Raw genomic sequence first — 10,680 nt, forward strand, 5'->3', positions numbered from 1 at the left:
AAAAAATGAAATTACCCCTGTTCAAAAGTCTGCATACCCTTAGTTCTTAATACTGCGTATTGCCCCCTTTAGCATCAATGACAGCGTGCAGTCTTTTGTAATAGTTGTCTATGAGGCCCCAAATTCTTGCAGGTGGTATAGTTGCCCATTCGTCTTGGCAAAATGCCTCCAGGTCGTGCAAATTCTTTGGTCGTCTTGCATGAACCGCACGTTTAAAATCTCCCCAGAGTGGCTCGATGATATTAAGGTCAGGAGACTGTGATGGCCACTCCAGAACCTTCACCTTTTTCTGCTGTAACCACTGGAGGGTCAACTTGGCCTTGTGCTTAGGGTCATTGTCATGCTGGAAGTCCAAGAGCATCCCATGCGCAGCTTTCATGCAGAAGAATGCTAATTGTCTGCCAGTATTTTCTGATAACATGCTGCATTCATCTTGCCATCAATTTTCACAAGATTCCCCATGCCTTTAGAGCTCACACACCCCCAAAACATGAGTGAGCCACCACCATGCTTCACAGTGGGGATGGTATTCTTTTCACTATAGGCCTTGGTGGCCCCTCTCCAAACATAGCGCTTATGGTTGTGACCATAAAGCTCTATTTTGGTCTTGTCACTCCATATTACAGTGTGCCAGAAGCTGTGAGGCGTGTCAAGGTGTTGTCGGGCATATTGTAACCTGGCTTTTTTGTGGCACTGGCGCAGTAAAGGCTTCTTTCTGGCAACTCGACCACGCAGCTCATTTTTGTTCAAGTATGGTCGTATTGTGCTCCTTGAAACAACCACACCCTCTTTTTCCAGAGCAGCCTGTATTTCTCCTGAGGTTACCTGTGGGTTGTTCTTTGAATCCCGAACAATTCTTCTGGCAGTTGTGGCTGAAATCTTTCTTGGTCTACCTGACGTGAACAATACTGACTGGCATTTTCAAGGCTTTGGATATCTTTTTATATCCTTTTCCATCTTTATAAAGTTCCATTACCTTGTTACGCAGGTCTTTTGACAATTCTTTTCTGCTCCCTGTGGCTCAGTATCTAGCCTGCTCAGTGCATCCACGTGAGAGCTAACAAACTCATTGACTATTTATACACAGGCACTAATTGCAATGTAAAAAGCCACAGGTGTGGGAAATTAACCTTTAATTGCCATTTAAACCTGTGTGTGTGTCACTTTTTATGTCTGTAACGAGGCCAAACATTCAAGGGTACGTACATTTTTGATCAAGGCCATTTGGGTGATTTCTGTTATCATTATGATTTAAAAAGGAGCCAGACAACTATGTGATAATAAATGGCTTCATATGATCACTATCTTTAAATAAAAGACAGTTTTTTTGCATGATCAGTCATATTTTCAAAATCAATGCCAAAATTTCACAATTTCTGCCAGGGTATGCAAACTTTTGAGCACAACTGTACACAGTATATATATATATATATATATATATATATATATATATATATATATATATATATATATATATATACTGGCAGCCTAAAGTTTGGAATAATGTACAGATTTAGCTGTTTCAGAAGGAAATTGGCACTTTAATTCACCAAAGTCGCATTCAACTGATCACAAAATAAAGTCAGGACATTACTGATGTAAAAAAACACAACAACAACAACAAAAAAAAACAGCACCATCACTATTTGAAAAAAGTACTTTTTGATTAAATCTAGCCAGGCCCCATTTCCAGCAGCCATCACTCCAGCACCTTATCCTTGAGTAATCATGCTAATTTGCCATTATATCAAACACCGCTGAAATCTATTTGGTTCATTAAATGAAGCTAAACATTGTCTTTGTGTTTGTTTTTGAGTTGCCACAGTATGCAATAGACTGGCATGTCTTAAGGTCAATATTAGGTCAAAAATGACAAAAAAGAAACAGCTTTCTCTAGAAACTTGTCAGTCAATCAATGATTTGAGGAATGAAGGCTGTACATTGCTTGAAATTGCCAATAAAAATTGAAGATTTCATACAAAGGTGTACACTACAGTCTTCAAAGACAAAGGACAACTGGCTCTAACAAGTACAGAAAGAGATGTGGAAGGCCAGATGTACAACTAAACAAGAGGATAAGTACATCAGTGACTCTAGTTTGAGAAATAGACGCCTCACATGTCCTCAGCTGACAGCTTCACTGAATTCCACCCACTCAACACCAGTTTCATGTACAACAGTAAAGAGAAGACTCAGGGGTGCAGGCCTTATGGGAAGAATTTCAAAGATAAAGCCACTTTTGAAACAGAAAATCAAAAAGAAAAGGTTAGAGTGGGCAAAGAAACATAGACATTGGACAACAGATAATTGGAAAAGAGTGTTATGGACCTTAATCCCATTGAGCTTTTGTGGGATCAGCTAGACTGTAAGGTATATGTGAGAAGTGCCCGACAAGACAGCCACATCTATGGCAAGTGCTAAAGGAAGCGTGGGGTGAAATGTCACCTGAGTATCTGGACAAACTGAGAGCTAGAATGCCAAGAATCTGCAAAGCTTTTGTCTTGTCGGGCACTTCTCACGTACCTTACAATCTAGCTGATCCCACAAAAGCTCCACATTGCTGCATGTGGAGCATTTTTTTTAATGAGAACTCTTTGAAGTAGTTTAAGAAGTTCTGAACGCTTTTTTCAAATTGTAATAGTAATTTTTCACGTTATTAATGTCCTGACTATACATTGTGATCAGTTGAATTCCACTTTGGTGAAGTACCAATTTAAAGAAGAAGAAGAAAGAAAGCCTTTATTATTGTCACATATATATATATATATAAATATATATATATATATATATATATATATATATATATATATATATATATATATATATATGCATATATACAGTGAAATTCTTTTTTTCACATATCCCAGCCATAATATGGCACCCCTGGAGCAGATAGGGTCAAGGGCCTTGCTCAAGGGCCCAACAGTGGCATCTTGGCACTGCTGGGGCTTGAACCCCCAACCTTCTGGTCAGTAACCCAGAGCCTTAACTGCTGAGCCACCACCAGTGTATATACTGTATATATACTGTATATAATCATAAAAATTAAGTGTGTGGCCCTCAAGGGTACAGGGATCCAGCCATGACCTTTCTGAAGTTTAGTAGCCATGCTGTAGGCTATTGCATGTCATTGAATACAGTAAATTATACTGTAAGTAGGCAATTGTTCATCTTTTAACATCTTTATTTAAGTGTTAAACAAGGACAATGCCAAAAGTATCAATTAACATATCCACGTAGTTCAAAATGAAAGAAAATGACAAGATGTGGATTGGAATTGAGATCTAAAAAAAGGAGAGAAAAAAAGAAAGCCAGTATTGTTTGTCGTGAAACATTTTCAGCTCAAGTGAGGTAAAAATTACATTCAGTATTTGCACTTTTTTATAACTGTTCTTTCCAATAGTTAACTAATATTATTAGCCTAATCATATTTAAATTCTTGACTTTTCAATATATAGAACCACACACACACATCTCAACCTATACAGTAAATTTGGAAAATTAATTGCTAGGCTGTTCTGATTTCTAACACCTTTTCTAACAACAATTGAACCTGACTGTACAATTTACAGTAATTTAGTGCCAGTGAATATACACACACACACACACACACACACACACAACAGACACTTGTTTTATGCACACATTTTTGCATGACACAAAAGGACGAACACCAAAGTGTCCACTCTGGCAGTGAGAACCATGAAAAAAGATGGCAAGCGCCCGAATGCCGCATGAGTAGGATAATCAAAGTTCAGAAACTCCCGTCTCCAATCGCACCCTCCAGCAATGGATCGTAGAGTTCATAGATGAAACACACTGCAGCAGGTGCGCCCCATCAGCACTCATCAGCTCTGCAGGTTCCCGCACACCTGAGAATAATGAGAGAGAAGGCGAGAGAGTAGAAAGAGAAAGATGACACACGCAAAGACCAAACAATAAAATAAGAAGCCGATTTTATCATCATCTCTCGTATCTCCCATAGAGCCCTGCCAGTTTGTCCACATAAAACACGGCAAGAATGTTATGATCTAATTACTAAAAATGCAGTTGTTAGAAAATCATCCTCTATTTAAATGCATATTAATATATTATTCGGCTATACATCCTGTGCTTGTGTGATAGAATATAGTGATGTGGGGTTATTGTCTGTGTTATTCTCCTTATAGTTATTTATTACCTTGAGCCAATAGACCTTTTTCACACTCTGGGTTTTGGAGTGCGGAAGTAAATGTTTGCAGGGTAAACTTCGACAGCGGTGAATGGGAGACCACAGCAAATCTTATTTTCACTTCCCATTTGCTCCAAGACCGAAAGAAAAACTCCACTATTTGAATGTTTGAATGACTTTCCAGAAGAAGAAAAAATGAGAGAGGTGGATTAAGTCAGATGGGAGAAGATGCCAAATTTACTGTCACTCTCTCAGCAGCTGTGGTAATTCCAGGGTAATAAACACAAAGCATAATGTTATAAACTTACACTCAATATTTAAAAATGTATAATATAAAACAATTAGGAGATTTACACTGATAAATCAGCCAGAAACGCGTCATCACAGTTCCTGAAAAAGGTCTATTTCACGGGAACTTTCGCAAGCGACCGTGAAATACGACCGCTAGTTGCAAAATAAGGTGGATAGACCTTTATCATACATCATCACTTTGCATCAAATAAATGTAGAAGACGATCCTCATATATTGGAGATCAGCTTATTCAGTGTTGAATAAAGGCTTGCACATTTGTGAATCAAGTCCATGGAACAACAGTCTCAAATACACTCAAATACAAATATAGTGTTAATACAGTGGACTACCTGGTAAAAACATTATTATTATTTTTGTGTTTATTTACAGAAGCATATTATCACTGCACATATACTGTATATAATTGTGTTAAATGTGTTACTTTACATATACAGGTTATGGCCACAGACAGTCCTTATTAGTCTAGATTCAAGACTTCTAGCCTCTTTTTTTAAATTGTATTTATTTATTTGCAAAAACAACACCAAAGCGTAAATAATGAAGACTTCGAGAAAGGCATTTTTATGTTTACTTAAGTGTGTGTACTAACATTCCTGCAACTATTTATTACAAAACACTTCTAAAATACTTGTTTACGTGACACAGCACTTGAAGTTTCTGAATGTCAAAAAAGTAGCATTTTGTTTCAACTGACTGTAGACAACCATCCACTTCATCCAGCACTCTGTTTCTTCTCTGTGTTCTAAATGATCCCGAAACTGTTATACTGCTTAAGAAACTTCTCTCAACTCTTACCTCTAGCTTTGTTCAGATGTAATTATGTTTTTAAGTTTATGTGCTGACTTGTATATTGTTGTTCTTGGAAAATACCTTTAGCAAAAACTTAAACAGGTAGTTAAAACTGAAATAAAAGAGGGGACCTTACTGCTAAATACGTTATGATGTTTATTGAATAATAATATGTATTTAAAAAAGATAATAAAATTATATTTTGAATATGATGCATGTATATTATTAATATTATAGTATTTATATTATTAATATGTATATTATTAATGCTACGTATGGCCTACTTTTATATTTAAAACTGACTGATTCAGATGGCAGAGAAATTACCTTTTATTCATTAGGCGAAAATCTAGAGAGATGGAGATGAGAGATGTTACAGGTGTTTATCAGGATGATGAAGCTTCCCTTCACCCTACAGCCGAGTAATTCTGTAGCATTACACAAAAAGCATTTTTACTATTTCTGCCTTTCCTGTCAAAGGTGCTGTATTATGATTGAGCAGTACGATTTGAGACAACTAGATCTTTTAAATGACGCACGCTTGCACTGACAGTTTCGTTGATTATGAACAGGAACAATAGTGTTATCATGTTGCTCGCTTGCAGCGATGCGGTAAAACGGCACTTTTTAAGTTCAGAAAATATGCAGCAATGCACTTCCTTTGCTTACTGTGCACTCCCACTAAACAAAACAGGCATCAAATGAGCTGCAGAATGCTGCATGAGAGAGAGAGTGAGAGAGAGAGTGCCTATTTACCAGAGCTAAAAATATTACTGAAGCTGTACAAATGGAGAAAAGTAGTATTGCCATGGCAATACTGGTGACGGCGGCTATTGTGAGTGGATCTGTTGCATGCATTTGTGCATCACTGTGTGTGTGTGGATCTGTTACGTGCATTTGTGGATCGCTATGTGTGTGTGGATCAAGTGCAGCGCGAACATCGCTATTAATCCAAGGATTCTGGTTGGAGTAGATCTGTATTCTTTTGGTCAGAACAACATCCTCTATGCACTTTCTGATGAAACACGTTACACTATCAGCGTAAAGCTCGATGTCGTCATCAGAGGCAGACCGGAACATCTCCCAGTCCACATGATCAAAACAGTCTTGTAGCGTAGAGTCTGATTGGTCCAATTGTTCTGAGGGTGGGTGCTTCCTGTTTCAGTTTCTGCCTGTAAACAGGCAGAAGCAGAACGGAAGAGTGGTCCAATTTGCCAAATGGTGGGCGGGGGAGGGATTTGTAGCCATCCCAGAAGGGAGAGAAGCAATGGTCCAAAACCCGGTCCCCTCATGTGTTGAAACTGATATGTTGGTGGTATTTTGGTGCAACTGATTTGAGATTGGCTTTGTTAAAGTCCCCGGTCACAATGAACGTGGCCTCGGGGTGCGCAGTTTCCTGCTTGCTTATACTCCCATACGGTTCCTTGAGTGCCCAGTCTGTGTCAGCTTGTGGCAGGATGTACACAGCTGTGATAATGCTGTATGTTGATCTGTTGCGTACATTTGTGGATTGCTGTGTGTGGATCTGTTGCATGCATTTGTGGATCGCTGTGTGTGGATCTGTTGCGTGCATTTGTGGATCGCTGTGTGTGGATCTGTTATGTGCATTTGTGGATTGCTGTATGTGTGTGTGGATCTGTTGCGTGCATTTGTGGATTGCTGTATGTGTGAATATGTTGTGTGCATTAGTGGATCACTGTGTGTGGATCTGTTTCATGCATTTGTGGATCGCTGTGTGTGGATCTGTTACGTACATTTGTGGATCGCTGTGTGTGGATCTGTTGCGTGCATTTGTGGATTGCTGTGTGTGGATCTGTTGTGTGCATTTGTGGATGGCTGTATGTGTGAATATGTTGTGTGCATTAGTGGATCACTGTGTGTGGATCTGTTTCATGCATTTGTGAATCGCTGTGTGTGGATCTGTTACGTACATTTGTGGATCGCTGTGTGTGGATCTATTGCGTGCATATGTGGATCGCTGTGTGTGGATCTGTTGCGTGCATTTGTGGATTGCTGCATGTGGATCTGTTGCGTGCATTTGTGGATTGCTGCATGTGGATCTGTTGCGTGCATTTGTGGATTGCTGCATGTGTGAATCTGTTGTGTGCATTAGTGGATTGCTGCATGTGTGAATCTGTTGTGTGCATTTGTGGATCACTGTGTGTGGATCTGTTGCGTGCATATGTGGATCGCTGTGTGTGGATCTGTTGCGTGCATTTGTGGATCGCTGTGTGTGGATCTGTTGCGTGCATTTGTAGATTGCTGTGTGTGGATCTGTTGCGTGCATTTGTGGATTGCTGCATGTGTGAATCTGTTGCGTGCATTCGTGGATCGCTGTGTGTGGATCTGTTATGTGCATTTGTGGATTGCTGTGTGTGGATCTGTTGCGTGCATATGTGGATTGCTGTGTGTGGATCCGTTGCGTGCATTTGTGGATGGCTTTGTGTGGATCTGCTGCATGCATTTGTGGATTGATGTGTGTGTGTGTGTGGATCTTTTGCATGCATTTTTAGATTGCTGTGTGTGGATCTGTTGTGTGCATTTGTGGATCGCTGTGTGTGGATCTGTTGCATGCATTTGTAGATTGCTGTGTGTGGATCTGTTGCGTGCATATGTGGATCACTGTGTGGATCTGTTGCGTGCATTTGTGGATTGCTGCATGTGCGAATCTGTTGCGTGCATTTGTGGATCGCTGTGTGTGGATCTGTTGCGTGCATTTGTGGATCGCTGTGTGTGGATCTGTTGCGTGCATTTGTGGATCGCTGTGTGTGGATCTGTTGCGTGCATTTGTGGATCGCTGTGTGTGGATCTGTTGCGTGCATTTGTGGATGGCTTTGTGTGGATCTGCTGCATGCATTTGTGGATTGTGTGTGTGTGTGTGTGGATCTTTTGCATGCATTTTTGGATTGCTGTGTGTGGATCTGTTGCGTGCATTTGTGGATCGCTGTGTGTGGATCTGTTGCGTGCATTTGTGGATCGCTGTGTGTGGATCTGTTACGTACATTTGTGGATCGCTGTGTGTGGATCTGTTGCGTGCATTTGTGGATCGCTGTGTGTGGATCTGTTGCGTGCATTTGTGGATTGCTGTGTGTGGATCTGTTGCGTGCATATGTGGATTGCTGTGTGTCGATCTGCTGCATGCATTTGTGGATTGTGTGTGTGTGTGTGTGTGTGTGGATCTTTTGCATGCATTTTTGGATTGCTGTGTGTGGATCTGTTGCGTGCATATGTGGATTGCTGTGTGTGGATCTGTTGCGTGCATTTGTGGATGGCTTTGTGTGGATATGTTGTGTGCATTTGTGGATCACTGTATGTGGATCTGTTGCATGTATTTGTGGATCGCTGTGTGTGGATCTGTTGCGTGAATTTGTGGATTGCTTTATATGTGTGTATCAGTTGTGTGCATTTATGGATGGCTGTGTGTGGATCTGTTACGTGCATTTGTGGATGGCTGTGTGTGTGGATCTGTTGCATGCATTTGTGGGCGGTTTTGAGACTGTTTTCATTCCGTGTGTGTGTGTGTGTGTGTGTGTGTGTGTGTGTGTGTGTGTGTGTGTGTACAGGTTTTGCTATACTTGTGAGGACCAAGTATTGAGGATCAACCTGTTCTGTGAGGAAGGTCCTCACAAGGGAAATGGCATATTAAATGAAGTTTTTTTGAAAATGTAAAAAAAAATGCAAAAAGTTTTCTATGAGGGTTAGGTTTAGGGGTAGGGTTAGGGGATAGAATCTATAGTTTGTACAGTATAAAAATCATTATGTCTATGAAGGGTCCTCACAAGTATAGCAAAACCAACGTGTGCGTGTGTGTGTGTGTGTGTGTGTGTGTGTGTGTATGTGGAGTTTAGCGAGAGATGTATAATCTTTAAAAACAAAACAGGCATCAAATGAGCTGCAGAATGCTGCATGAGAGAGAGAGAGAGAGAGAGAGAGAGAGAGAGAGAGAGAGTGCCTATTTACCAGAGCTAAAAATATTACTGAAGCTGTACAAATGGAGAAAAGTAGTATTGCCATGGCAATACTGGTGACGGCGGCTATTGTGAGTGGATCTGTTGCATGCATTTGTGCATCACTGTGTGTGTGTGGATTTGTTACGTGCATTTGTGGATCGCTATGTGTGTGTGGATCTGTTGCGTGCATCTGTGGATCGCTGTGTGAGTGTGGATCTGTTGTGTGCATTTGTGGATCACTGTAAATCAAATCAAATCACTTTTATTGTCACATAACCACATACACAAGTGCAACAGTGTGTGAAATTCTTGGGTGCAGTTCCGAGCAACATAGCAGTCATGACAGTGATGAGACATACACCAATTTACAATAAACATCAGATTTACACAACACAATTTAAAATCTAATATGCACATTGCAAGGGGGTTCTAGGGAAAGGAGGAGGCGAGAACCGGCTTGAGAATATAAATAATAGTTTAATGGTCAACTTAACCAAAAACACACAAACATAACCACACACAGAGCAGCTGCCTGTAATACTCTCTCTCTCGAATTGTCGTCCCCGGCCGCCTTTATCCCTCGCGCACCCCATCAGGCTGATTGGGGACCGGGCGTGCGTCATTCCAGCCCAGCCCCGCCCTCCTCGGCTCTACACTCCTCCCGGCGTTGACTCAGGCCGGGGAGTCCCCGGCATGACGTGCATCTCCCCTTCCTCTCTGGGGGGGGGGGGGGGGCGGCGGGTCATCCCCGCCTTCCTCGACCTGGGAGGAGACAGGAGGGGAAAAAACAACAACATAAAAAACAGGTGGGAGAGAGCAGTGGAGTGGTTGTTGCGGTAAGCAAACTGCAATGGGTCCAGTGAGGGAAGCAGCACAGAGCAGATGTAATCTCTGATTAGTTTCTCAAAGCCTTTGCTGATGATGGGGGTCAGGACGCCAGTCATTTAAGCAAGTGATTTTGGATTGCTTTGGTACAGGCACAATGCTGGACTTTTTGAAGCATGTGGGGACCACAGACAAGGAGACAAGGTTGAAAATTTCTGTAAAAACACCAGCGGTTCACGCACGCTCTGATGACTTGGCCCGGAATGCCGTCTGGAGCTGCAGCTTTACGGATATTCACCCGTCGGAAGGATCAGGTTACATCCGCTACAGAGACGGAGAGTGAACTAACCTCTGTAGCTTCGGCCACGAGTTCTCTCCATGAGGGTGGTGTTATTTCCCTCAAAACGAGCATAAAAAGTATTTAGCTCATCCGGGAGAGAGGCAGCGGTGTTCACGGCAGAGTTTTTATTTCCTTTAAAGTCCATGATGACATTAATTCCCTGCCACATGCTTCTAGAGTTGGTGGTGTTAAACTGTCCTTCAATCTTGTTCCTGTACTGGCTCTTTGCTGCTCTTTTAGTTTTGCGGAGGGCATAACTGGATTGTTTATGCTCCGCCGCGTTCCCAGAATT

The sequence above is a fragment of the Myxocyprinus asiaticus genome, chromosome 26 (assembly GCF_019703515.2).
Source record: "Myxocyprinus asiaticus isolate MX2 ecotype Aquarium Trade chromosome 26, UBuf_Myxa_2, whole genome shotgun sequence".
NCBI classification, from domain to species: domain Eukaryota; kingdom Metazoa; phylum Chordata; class Actinopteri; order Cypriniformes; family Catostomidae; genus Myxocyprinus; species Myxocyprinus asiaticus.